Genomic DNA, 14,164 nt, shown 5'->3' on the forward strand with positions numbered 1-14,164 from the left:
CTTTCTCTCTCTCTCTCTGTCTCCTTCCCCTCTCTACTCCTCCCTCCCCTCTCTCATAGTTGCTCTCCCCCCTCCCTCTCTCCCGCTCTCTCGCGATCCGCATGTTCGCATCAGAGAGAGGAGAGGAACGCCGTGAGCAGTGGCTGGGCTGGGTTCTGTTGGACAGGACACATGTCCTGCTCTCCCTGCTCTCCCTTTACAGGGTGAACATGCGACGACAAGCTCAGTCAGAAGCACCGTTACCCTGTTTCCGTAGCAGCGAGACACTGCGGTGGAATCTGACCCTGCTGAAAATACAGCTCAAGCCAGGTTTTGAAACAGCGTGTAGCCGGTTGACCAGTTCAGACCTGCTCCCAGCTCAACATGGTTTAGCTGGTTGACCAGTTCAGACCAGCTCCCAGCTCAACATGGTTTAGCTTGTCCAGCTTGACATAACTTGACCAGCTCAAGGTAGGTTCTGAAAAGCCAAGCTACCACTAGCCGGTTGACCAGCTCATACCCAGCTAGACCAGCTTTATGTCCAGCTTGGCCATGCTGGTTGACCAGCTCATACCCTGGTCATACACAGGGTTCAAACCAAGCTACAGTGACTGGTATAGCTTTTCCCAGCAGAACAGGCACTTGTGCAGGGTTGGATTTTACAGCAGGGGACTGCGGCAGAAAAGTATGGCAGAATGCCGCCTGGTCTACCTGCGACCCCGGGGTGGCTAGGCTCGTTTACCGTAAACCACGGTCATTTAGCCAACGAGGAAACCTTCCAAGTCACTCAGCCGTCATCCAATTAACGTCCCAATCTCCAAAACCAATTTTCATAACATAAGGAAGGACATCGATCAAAAAATAGTACAATTGAAAATGCTTTCCATTGTAACTGGAAGGCATGGTGTGGGCAACTGGACAAAAACTGCATTAAATCTGGCAGAGGTTTCAAGACAAAGTAGGCACTTGGTAAATCACAGACTCCAGGACACTATACTCTGTACTCTGCCAAACACAAACGGCCTTGGTGTCGCGGGGCCTTTGGTGTTAAAAGCAATCACTGAGATTCCACTTGCGACTGTGATCTTACAGGTCTGTACTGTGTGTTTACCCGCTTCCTTTCACAGTCTCACCCTCACTGTACACGGACATAACACCCTTCAAATGCAATGTCACACAAGTTAGGCGATAAGATTTACAAACGAGTGTGCCAACTACTCACAGAAGGGAAAGCACTTACGGTGTTGCAGAAATTTACTCCGAATGGACAACCCCACTTGTGAATCACTTTCAAGCACTCAGTTAAGTAAACGTGCGTAACGGCAGCAACTCACTCGTGTGAAGAGGCGACAACTAACAAACGACAAGCGACAAACCTCTCCCCAGGGTAACACAGAAAAATCTCCCCCAGGGTAACACAGAACAACCCAAACCTCTCCCCAGGGTAACACAGAACAACCCAAACCTCTCCCCAGTGTAACACAGAACAACCCAAACCTCTTCCCAGTGTAACACAGAACAACCCAAACCTCTCCCCAGGGTAACACAGATAAATCTCCCCCAGAGTAACACAGAACAACCCAAACCTCTCCCCAGTGTAACACAGAACAACCCAAACCTCTCCCCAGGGTAACACAGAACATCCCAAACCTCTCCCCAGGGTAACACAGAATAACCCAAACCTCTCCCCAGTGTAACACAGAACAACCCAAACCTCTCCCCAGGGAAACAGAGAACATCCCACACCTCTCCCCAGAGTAACACAGAGAAATACAAGCCCACAGAATAACACAAGCCTCCCCTAGGGTAAATTATGTGACAGCCACAAGCTCTGAGACAAAGAGGCATAATGATGTGAGACTGCACAGAGACAGAGAGGAGAGACAGAGAGAGAGAGAGAGAGAGAGAGAGAGAGGGTGGGAGAGAGAGGGAGAGAGAGATAGGTAGAGAGAGGAGAGAGAGAGCGAGAGGGAGAGAGAGAGAAGATAGGAGAGGAGAGGAGAGATAGAGAGAGAGAGAGAGAGAGAGAGAGAGAAAAGAAAGAAAGAGAACTAATTCCAGCAGCTCATTCCAGGCATACTTAAATCGAGGCTGCATAGTAAGGGTCACATGACTCCTGGAATGGGAGTGGGAGTGGGAGTCTCTTCCTGCACGGACACGCACCGGCCAATCAGAAGGCTCTGTGGAGGAGTGCACAGAGTGAGCAGTCGGGCAGGTGGCTTATTGCTGAAGGACGGGACCGAGACTGTGAAGTGTGCAGACAGGGCCAGCGATCACTGCAGTATACACACTGCACACACTCCACACAGCACACACACACTGCACACACTCCACACAGCACACACACACACACACACACACACACTGCACACAGCACACACACACACACACACACACACACACACTGCACACACTCGGCACAGCACACACACTGCACACACTCCACACAGCACACACACACACACACACACACACACACACACACACTGCACATACTCCGCACAGCACACACACTGCACACACTCCACACAGCACACACACACACACACACACACACACACACTGCACACACTCTGCACAGCACACACACTGCACACACTCCACACAGCACACACACTGCACACACTCCACACAGCACACACACTGCACACACTCCACACAGCACACACACACTGCACACACTCCACACAGCACACACACTGCACACACTCCACACAGCACACACACTGCACACACTCCACACAGCACACACACTGCACACACTCCACACAGCACACACACACACACACACACACACACACACACACACACACACTGCACACACTCTGCACAGCACACACACTGCACACACTCCACACAGCACACACACTGCACACACTCCACACAGCACATACACACTGCACACACTCCACACAGCACACACACTGCACACACTCTGCACAGCACACACACACTCCACACACACTGCACACTCCACACAGCACACACATTGCACACACTCCACACATCACATACACACTGCACACACTCCACACAGCACACACACTCCGTACAGCACACACTCCACACACACTCCACACAGCACACACACTCCACACACACTCCACACAGCACACACACACACACTGCACACACTCCGCACAGCACACACACACACACACACACACACACACTGCGCACACTCCGCACAGCACACACACTCCACACACACTCCACACAGCACACACACTCCACACACACTCCGCACAGCACACACACTCCACACACACTCCGCACAGCACACACACAGCACACACACAGCACAGCACACACTCCACACACACTCCACACAGCACACACACTCCACACACACTCCACACAGCACACACACAGCACACACACAGCACAGCACACACTCCACACACACTCCACACAGCACACACACTCCACACACACTCCGCACAGCACACACACAGCACACACACAGCACAGCACACACTCCACACACACTCCACACAGCACACACACTCCACACACACTCCACACAGCACACACACTCCACACACACTCCACACAGCACACACACTCCACACACACTCCACACACTCCGCACAGCACACACACTCCACACAATTTCATACTCTGAACCAAGAATACAGACACTCTAGAGCAGAGGAACGGAAGCAGCACTACAGAGAATGAGGATGAATGTGGTTACAATGGTAACAGGCCTACTGTATGTCCATATGAATGAATTAGTTAGCTACAATTGACTGCCAAGTAAAAACAACTAATGCTACACACAAGCCTATTATTTCCAGCATGAAGTTGGCAAAGATATATCCCCATTGTGATATGCAGGGGAACTTTATGTCGGTTATATAAATTTGTTCTAAGTTAGTGGGTGTTGATCAAATTCAGATGCTGTTGTAAGCTGCATGTTGACACCAGATATTTATGGTGTTGGAATACAACCATTCTTGAGCATCTATGCTTGAAACATGATAGATTAAACCTTTTAGTGTCAAAAGGCTTCATGGAAGACAAGGATCAGTTCAGATTAGGAAGTTACAAGCCTGGTTTTCACAACCACGAGCCGGTTGACCAGCTCATACCCAGCTAGACCAGCTTCATGACCAGCTTGACCAGCTCAATTTTCAAGCAGGTCAAGCTGGGATACCTGAATTTTACAGCAGGGGGTTCAGGTAAACCATGTTACGCAGCAGAACAGGCAGGTGCGTGCGGATGATTCCCATACAGCCCTTGAGTTTACGGGAGGGTGCGAGCGCATTCACTCAGCCTGTTCCTTCCACAACACAGCGCCCGGGAGAATCGCCGGGAGGGAGGACCCTGCAGATCTCAGGGTAACGGTGGTGGCTACGGAAACGGTGCGCAATAACTGAGCGACAGCGTCAGGTTCTCCAGACAGCAGGAATTACGCTGAGTAATAAATCATGTTACTAACTGCATATGCATGCTGCTGGGTGGAGACAGACGGATTACTGAAACAAGCGTGGAGAATGGTGGGATACTAAACACACACACACACACACACACACACACTCACACCCCGCACACACACACACACACACACACACACTCACACCCCACACACACACACACACACACACACACACACACACTCACACTCACACACCTCACACACACACTCATACCCCACACACACACTCACACACCCTACACACACACTCACACCCCACACACACACACACACTCACATACCCCACACACACACACACACTCACACACCCCACACACACACTCACACCCCACACACACACACACACACACACACTCACACACCCCACACACACACTCACACCCTACACACACACACACTCACACACACACACACACACTCACACACACACAGACACACATACACTCACACTCCACACACACACACACACTCACACACCCCACACACACACACACACACTCACACACACACACTCACACTCACACGCTCACACTCCACACACACACACACACACTCACACACACACACACACACACACACACACACACACACACTCACACATATACATATACACATACACATCTGTCCCACGCTATAAATACAGCTAATCTAATCTCAAGCTTGCTTCGATAACGCTACCTTTTCGGACCAGGTCCAAGGCATGTAATGAATTCCATTTTCTTTCTTCAGAGTTAAAATGCGAGTGTCTATTTTTAGGCAGTTCTGAGTTTCAGACCCCGGCTGTCTGGCTGCATCGAGGTGTTTTTCATACCCTGCCGATGCTCGTGCAGAGGCTTAATAAGCAGCTCGTAATGGAGAGGAGTAAATGGATTTAACAGGGTTTACTTTTAGCAATATGAGCCACCTTAGGGCCTGGTTAGGTGCTGTGGGTGCTTCTCAGCCAGCTACAGGCACCCCTCTGCTTTTGGGGCCTGCATCACAAACCCAGATTATTGAGTTAGCTGAATAACTGCTCTGACTAAAAAACTGTTTTTACTTAAGTCCATGTTCCAGATTTGGGAGGGTTATGTGCTTTACCCAACCCAGTTATGCAGCTAACTGAGTAATCCTGCTTCTGGATACAGGGCCCTGGTCTTGGCTTGCAGATGAACACACCTCAAGTGTGAGAGTTTCCCACACACGCCCAGGAGGGACCAGAGCAACCCCAAAACAAGGCTGTTTTTATGACTGACCATCTCCCAGCAGAACGGCCTGGTTTCAGTCAGCACTGTGTGCTCTCTCTCATTTTCACCCTCCCTTTCTCTCTATCTCTCTCTCTCATTTCACTTTATTTGCATGACAAGAGAACATGTGTTGGTATAGTGGCAAACACATGCACATTATTACCACCCCCACCCCTTCCCTCCCCAAATTATACACCCTCCCCCACAACCACTTCCCACACACATGCTCACCCCCTTTAAAATAAACAAGACTTTTAACACAGAAAACAAGAAACCACAGCCTAGGAACTAATGAGGCCTTCCCCCTCCCTCTCTCTCTCTCCCCCTCCCTCCCTCACAGGTCCTCCAGGGAGTACTGGCTTGAACTGTTGTTCCTTCTGCATTCTGTTTACATTCCTTCAGAGACTCTGTCGTTCCAGAACCCTGCTCATTTATATCAGTTTTCTGCTCTGTGTCACTGTGCTTGCCAGCCTGGATTTAACACGCTGTTATAGAGAAAACAGGACGCGGCAAAATGCTAAACTAAATAGCAGACTGATCAACAGTATCAATACAGCAGGCTAAGCTAAAGTCTGTATTACTAACATGAGTACACTGATCTACAGTATCAATATAACATGCTAAGCTAAAGACTGGATCACTGACATTACATTACCTAATTAGCTGATGCTTTTAAGCTAAGTTGCTTGCAGGTGATTAGACTACGCAGGGGCCAATCGCCCCCATTCAGATCTTATCGTGGCAACACCAAGAACCAAGAATTGGGAACTTGCAGAGAAAAAGATGGATATTTTTGGACAGATCACTCTTCAGTCGGTGTGGGGGCAGGGGCAGCTGTTTCCAAAAACAACACAGAGGAGGACGGGAGGCTTGTGTCCTGGTCATCACCGGTGTGACACACCGCAGACCCACCGGGTCAAGCCCCGTCTCCACCCCTTAACCTGCCTACTGGAGCGGACTCTGAGCTGGGCGGGACCAGGACAGGCTGCCACCAGTTATTACACAGCACAGCACATCCCCAAATGAGCAGCCAGAGATGTCTTATACAGCCCACAGATCTACTACACATCCCCAAATGAGCAGCCAGAGATGTCTTATACAGCCCACAGATCTACTACACATCCCCAAATGAGCAGCCAGAGATGTCTTATACAGCCCACAGATCTACTACACATCCCCAAATGAGCAGCCAGAGATGTCTTATACAGCCCACAGATCTACCACACATCCCCAAATGAGCAGCCAGAGACACTAAACAGGATTCTTCATATGTTTCTGTCGGTGGGGGGGGGGGGACCAAAATTAAATGAATAAATAAATAAGATGTTCTGCATATTATCTGTGTAAATAAATAAGATGCTCGGTATATCATCTGTGTAAAGAAAGTAGATCCCCTCTTTAAGAATGTGACCCACTGCGGGAGGGATGTGATGGTGCAGACCTGGATGTAGGACATTATTATATCTGCACCAACACCTTTTCTTTCTCATGGTAAACAGGCCAAAAGTAAGTCTAGATCAGGATGCCAGGTGTATAACAATAAGTCACATGTGTCTTCAAGCCAGGAGAATGCCAACGCATACCCAGAGAAAGTCAACGCATACCCAGAGAAAGCCAACGCATACCCAGAGAAAGCCAACATAATGCATTAAAACCTGACGTGTTGTTAGACATACAGCATGATTCACAAACCTGTACAAGTACAAATGGACGTGCAAAGAAAGAAAACACCCTTATTTGTTCAGTGTTATTTCAGCCAGTGGGCGAGTGACCAGGCGTATTCCGTAGGAGCTGATTGGACAGTGTGCAGTGGTGTGCACCCAGTCCTTACATGGAGAGATGCCTCTGGTGGAGCTGTGTGGATGTCAGCGCTTGTTAGCGCTCCCACGGTGAGGAGACAGGCTTTTAAAAGTGCTTTGACGTTAGCGCACAGCGTTGCGGTTACCATGGGCCGCTTCCACACAAAACAGCGTTTCAGCACCTCGACAGGCCCTGTCCACAAAAATATTTGACAAGCGGGCGGTGGGAGTATTTATTTCAAAGAATGAGAAGATAAAAGGAATGGGATGAACAGAACGACAGGCTGACGGATAAATAGAGACTGGCCGGATCCAATCGCCGTTTACTCCCAGCTCTGACTCAAACATACATGAAGCATTATTCTCTCTTCACTTCTCAAACAGAGCTCTGGCCATCACTGAACTCACGAGAAACGCCAACGTCAGCGCGTTCACAGAGAAGGCGGAGGGATAAACAGTGTTGTGCTTTGAGGGTGTTTGTTGCCGCTATTCCTCTCTTGACAGTTAGTCCGAAATTGTACTTTTAAGCACATGCTCAATGTTGTTATTTTTATTTCCTAGACTTTTGCAGGCTTTTGCAGACAGGGAACCGAAAAAAAAATTATAATAATGGGAGAAGAACAGGTCAAATGCATGTGACAACCGCCCGTGTGCGGAAAACTCAAGGCACATGTTCCAGACAAGCTATTTCTTCAAACAATTACTCGAAAAACAAGATCATTAGTGTCCGGGGGCACACCCAGTTATAAAAGTATCTGTCAGAAGCCATTGTGTTACCGCTGTGCGCTGATTACCAGGCCATCCGCGCGATACAAAAACAATAACAGCGCAGAGAACATACGACTGAGAGCCCTGGTCTGGCCATGAGCCCATGGGTGGAGCCTGAGGGAGAAGGCAGGGGGAGTGTGGGGGCTGGGGGTTTGGGGGCTGGGGGTTTGGGCGGACTGGAGGGAAACAGATGAGTCTTGAGGATATCGACCCCTGCCAAAAACTTCCTAGCTTTTTTCTTTGTTATTATTTTTTGCCCGCGTACGCAGATGATTTAAAACCCATCACTGGCCCCCCCCGCGGGCCCTGCCAAACCCAGCTCTGCTCTACACCCCACGCAATAACACGCCTCACACCCAGCTCTGCTCTATACCCCACGCAATAACACAGGGTCTGCCCCCAGCTCTGCTCTATACCCCACGCAATAACACAGGGTCTGCCCCCAGCTCTGCTCTATACCCCACGCAATAACACAGGGTCTGCCCCCAGCTCTGCTCTATACCCCACGCAATAACACAGGGTCTGCCCCCAGCTCTGCTCTATACCCCACGCAATAACACAGGGTCTGCCCCCAGCTCTGCTCTATACCCCACGCAATAACACAGGGTCTGCCCCCAGCTCTGCTCTATACCCCACGCAATAACACAGGGTCTGCCCCCAGCTCTGCTCGATATCCCACGCAATAACACAGGGTCTGCCCCCAGCTCTGCTCTATACCCCACGCAATAACACAGGGTCTGCCCCCAGCTCTGCTCTATACCCCACGCAATAACACAGGGTCTGCACCCAGCTCTGCTCTATACCCCACACAATAACACAGGGTCTGCCCCCAGCTCTGCTCTATACCCCACGCAATAACACAGGGTCTGCCCCCAGCTCTGCTCGATACCCCACGCAATAACACAGCCTCACCCAGCTCTGCTCTATACCCCACGCAATAACACAGGGTCTGCCTCCAGCTCTGCTCTACACCCCACGCAATAACACAGGGTCTGCACCCAGCTCTGCTCTATACCCCACGCAATAACACAGGGTCTGCCCCCAGCTCTGCTCTATACCCCACGCAATAACACAGGGTCTGCACCCAGCTCTGCTCTATACCCCACACAATAACACAGGGTCTGCCCCCAGCTCTGCTCTATACCCCACGCAATAACACAGGGTCTGCCCCCAGCTCTGCTCGATACCCCACGCAATAACACAGCCTCACCCAGCTCTGCTCTATACCCCACGCAATAACACAGGGTCTGCCTCCAGCTCTGCTCTACACCCCACGCAATAACACAGGGTCTGCACCCAGCTCTGCTCTATACCCCACGCAATAACACAGGGTCTGCACCCAGCTCTGCTCTATACCCCACACAATAACACAGGGTCTGCCCCCAGCTCTGCTCTATACCCCACGCAATAACACAGGGTCTGCCCCCAGCTCTGCTCGATACCCCACGCAATAACACAGCCTCACCCAGCTCTGCAGGAACCCGCTGCCTTCACGCAGAGGCGTGTGTCTGCTGTGAGGAGGGCAGAACTGCACATGAGCAGCCCCACAGACTGAAACAGCCAGGCGGGGCCCTAATAAGGACATAGTATCTAATAATAATGTTTAATATGAAGTTATTTAGCTGACACTCCAAAGCGACTCACAGTTAATTAGACTAAGCAAGGGACAACCCCCCTGGAGCAATGCATGGCTAAGGGCCTGGCTCAAGGGTGCAAATCTTATAATGGCTACACCGGGTCTTGAACCAGCAACCTTCCGGATCCCAGCCACATACCTTAACCACTAGGCTACAGGCTGCCCCTGTACCTGAGGATATGAGCACATCCCGTTACCACATTTACAACATTGCGGCCCATGTAAACGACACTGGCAGTGATGCCTGCAAAACAATTGATTCGTGAAAGTGAAAACCTTCCCGTAAAGCTACGTGCCAACTGCAGGTGAATCCCAGCTACTCTACAGACAGCCCACAGACCACATCGGGATTACAGACAGCCCACAGACCGCAGTGGGGTTATAGACAGGGCAGCCAGGACTATGGGGAGGGGATGTTAATGCTGGCAAGGTGAAAGTCAGAGACAGCAATCAACACAAACCACGGGAGGGTTTCTGAGAACTGCAAGGAGCAAGGAGCCAATAAATAACATTCCTAATAAGAGATTTATGCGTGTTGTTCAATGAGCAGAGAACAAGGAGTGCAGGCCGTGGTTGTGGAACGCGTCTCACACAGACCTGGGCCAGAATCCCGCGCACCACCACTCCGCCCCACCAGGGGGAGCCAGCGCTAGATCTCACCGGTGTCCGTGATGAGAACAGTGGAAGCGAACAAGAGTGTTTTTCATTGTCCATTGTTTCTGCACTTTGAATATGTGCTCCTCCAGTCAGGGTAGCTCACGAGAATGGGCTTGAGTTAGCGATCGTGTCTAAGATGGAGGAAAGCTGAGTCATCCTTCCAGTGCTCCATGGTCCACTCCTACATGACCTCATGTTATTGTTTCCAGGGAGAACAGAAATGGGGCAGGCCTTGGCTGCACTCTGGCTTGGCTGAAGTGGACAGGCAGGCAAACGGACAGCGTGCTGGTTGCTGCATCGTACACCTGCGTTTGGGCGTGGCGCAGGGCAGATGTGGCGTCATTAGCGCAGTCTGAGCGGACGGTACGGACCTCGGGGAGTGAGTCACTGCTTCCTCAGTGAGTCAGACGCCGGGCGGTGTTGGACTCGGCCGGAGGCAGACAGCTGTGTCTGAGCTGTGTCCTCTGAGCTGTGTCCTCTGAGCTGTGTCCTCTGAGCTGTGTCCTCTGAGCTGCGTCCTCTGAGCTGTGTTCTCTGAGCTGTGTCCTCTGAGCTGTGTCCTCTGAGCTGCGTCCTCTGAGCTGCGTCCTCTGAGCTGTGTTCTCTGAGCTGTGTTCTCTGAGCTGTGTCCTCTGAGCTGCGTCCTCTGAGCTGCGTCCTCTGAGCTGTGTTCTCTGAGCTGTGTCCTCTGAGCTGTGTTCTCTGAGCTGTGTCCTCTGAGCTGTGTTCTCTGAGCTGTGTCCTCTGAGCTGTGTCCTCTGAGCTGTGTTCTCTGAGCTGCACGCTGGTGGAGCCGCAGCCAGGTACTCTCTCACCCTGTCACTCTCTCGCTCTCTCACTCTCTCACCCTGTCACTCACTCTCTCACCCTGTCACTCTCTCACCCTGTCACTCACTCTCTCACCCTGTCACTCTCTCACCCTGTCACTCACTCTCTCACCCTGTCACTCTCTCACCCTGTCACTCTCTCACCCTGTCACTCACTCTCTCACCCTGTCACTCTCTCACCCTGTCACTCACACTCTCACCCTGTCACTCTCTCACCCTGTCACTCTCTCGCTCTCTCACTCTCTCACCCTGTCACTCTCTCGCTCTCTCACTCTCTCACCCTGTCACTCTCTCGCTCTCTCACTCTCTCACCCTGTCACTCTCTCGCTCTCTCACTCTCTCACCCTGTCACTCACTCTCTCACCCTGTCACTCTCTCACCCTGTCACTCTCTCTCTCACCCTGTCCCTCTCTCTCCCTGTCACTCACTCTCTCACCCTGTCACTCTCTCACCCTGTCACTCACTCTCTCACCCTGTCACTCTCTCACCCTGTCACTCTCTCGCTCTCTCACTCTCTCACCCTGTCACTCACTCTCTCACCCTGTCACTCTCTCACCCTGTCACTCTCTCTCTCACCCTGTCCCTCTCTCTCCCTGTCACTCACTCTCTCACCCTGTCACTCTCTCACCCTGTCACTCACTCTCTCACCCTGTCACTCTCTCACCCTGTCACTCTCTCTCTCACCCTGTCACTCTCTCTCCCTGTCACTCTCTCACTCTGTCACTCTCTCACCCTGTCACTCTCTCTCCCTGTCACTCTCTCACCCTGTCACTCACTCTCTCACCCTGTCACTCTCTCTCCCTGTCACTCACTCTCTCACCCTGTCACTCTCTCTCTCACCCTGTCACTCACTCTCTCTCCCTGTCACTCTCTCTCCCTGTCACTCACTCTCTCACCCTGTCACTCTCTCTCTCACCCTGTCACTCACTCTCTCTCCCTGTCACTCTCTCTCTCACCCTGTCACTCTCTCACCCTGTCACTCACACTCTCACCCTGTCACTCTATCGCCCTCTCACTCTCTCACCTTGTCACTCTATCGCTCTCTCATTCTCTCACCCTGTCACTCTCTCTCCCTGTCACTCACTCTCTCTCCCTGTCACTCACTCTCTCACCCTGTCACTCACTCTCTCTCCCTGTCACTCACTCTCTCACCCTGTCACTCACTCTCTCTCCCTGTCACTCTATCACTCTCTCACTCTCTCACCCTGTCACTCTCTCACCCTGTCACTCACTCTCTCACCCTGTCACTCTCTCTCCCTGTCACTCACTCTCTCACCCTGTCACTCTCTCACCCTGTCACTCTCTCACTCTCTCTCCCTGTCACTCACCCTGTCACTCTCTCTCCCTGTCACTCACTCTCTCACCCTGTCACTCTCTCTCCCTGTCACTCACTCTCTCACCCTGTCACTCTCTCACCCTGTCACTCTCTCACTCTCTCTCCCTGTCACTCACCCTGTCACTCTCTCTCCCTGTCACTCACTCTCTCACCCTGTTTCTCTCTCACCCTGTCACTCTCTCACTCTCTCACCCTGTTTCTCTCTCACCCTGTCACTCTCTCACTCTCTCGCCCTCCTGCCCTGTTGTTGCTTCCACTCTTCTCATCACGGACACCGGTGAGATCTAGTGCTGGCTCCCCCTGGTGGGGCGGAGTGGAGGTGAGCATGTTTCTGGCCCAGGTCTGGCCGTATGTTTGTGCTTATGATATGTTTGTGTGTATGTTTGTGCTTATGATATGTTTGTGTGTATATTTGTGCTCATGATATGTTTGTGCAGTTCTGCATTTCTGCTCATGATATTCCTCTTGCCAGGTGTCTGCAGTGTAGTAGATAAGCACACAGCTCAGGGCTGTTTTATAAAACAGGAGTAACAGGAGTGAGATTTCGGAGAGCACATCGCTGGGTGCATCAGAGTCCTATTCTACATTCACCCCCGCGCCCACCCCCCCCCCCCCCCCGCGCAAAGCGCAAAGTGCATCCAAGGGCTCTCTGCTGACCACACCTCAGTGTCAAGATAGGGGCAGTCTTATTATTATTAGTCTTCCAATGTCACCCTTTGGGGGCAAGAGCTGTGGTGAATTATTCAGCTGCTCTTAACCTTCTTTAGTTACATTTACGGGACTGTCACCTGGGGATTGTCTCTTTGCTTCGCTGAGGAAACAGAGATAAGTCACTGCAGTCATTGGCAGAGAAACTTACCTTGAAAAAGAACACAAGCCACATTCGGTGAGCTACTGTATGAGCAATGCATTGTGCATGAGCAGTACTGCAACATGCATACACAGTAATGCATCATACATGAACAGTACTGCAGCATGCATACACAGTAATGCATCATACATGAACAGTACTGCAACATGCATACACAGTAATGCATCATACATGAACAGTACTGCAACATGCATACACAGTAATGCATCATACATGAACAGTACTGCAACATGCATACACAGTAATGCATCATACATGAACAGTACTGCAACATGCATACACAGTAATGCATCATACATGAACAGTACTGCAGCATGCATACACAGTAATGCATCATACATGAACAGTACTGCAACATGCATACAGAGTAATGCATCATACATGAACAGTACTGCAACATGCATACACAGTAATGCATCATACATGAACAGTACTGCAGCATGCATACACAGTAATGCATCATACATGAACAGTACTGCAGCATGCATACAGAGTAATGCATCATGTATGAAGAGCACCGCAACTCTGCGTGGACCATGACCATATTTGTTCTTAATTTCTTATTTGTTCTCTGCTTGCATTCATTTTTGATACAGGGGGTCAGCTGACCTCCGTCCCTGGAGCGTG

At 50.9% G+C, this 14,164-nt stretch overlaps 1 protein-coding gene across 7 annotated transcripts in view; it reads right to left on the minus strand.

The window, feature by feature from the left end:
• tns1b (tensin 1b) overlaps positions 1-14,164 on the minus strand; it is a 254,989-nt gene that overhangs the window by 116,013 nt on the left and 124,812 nt on the right. The gene's annotated exons all lie outside the window — the stretch shown is intronic.

The sequence above is a fragment of the Conger conger genome, chromosome 17 (genome assembly GCF_963514075.1).
Source record: "Conger conger chromosome 17, fConCon1.1, whole genome shotgun sequence".
Lineage (NCBI taxonomy): Eukaryota > Metazoa > Chordata > Actinopteri > Anguilliformes > Congridae > Conger > Conger conger.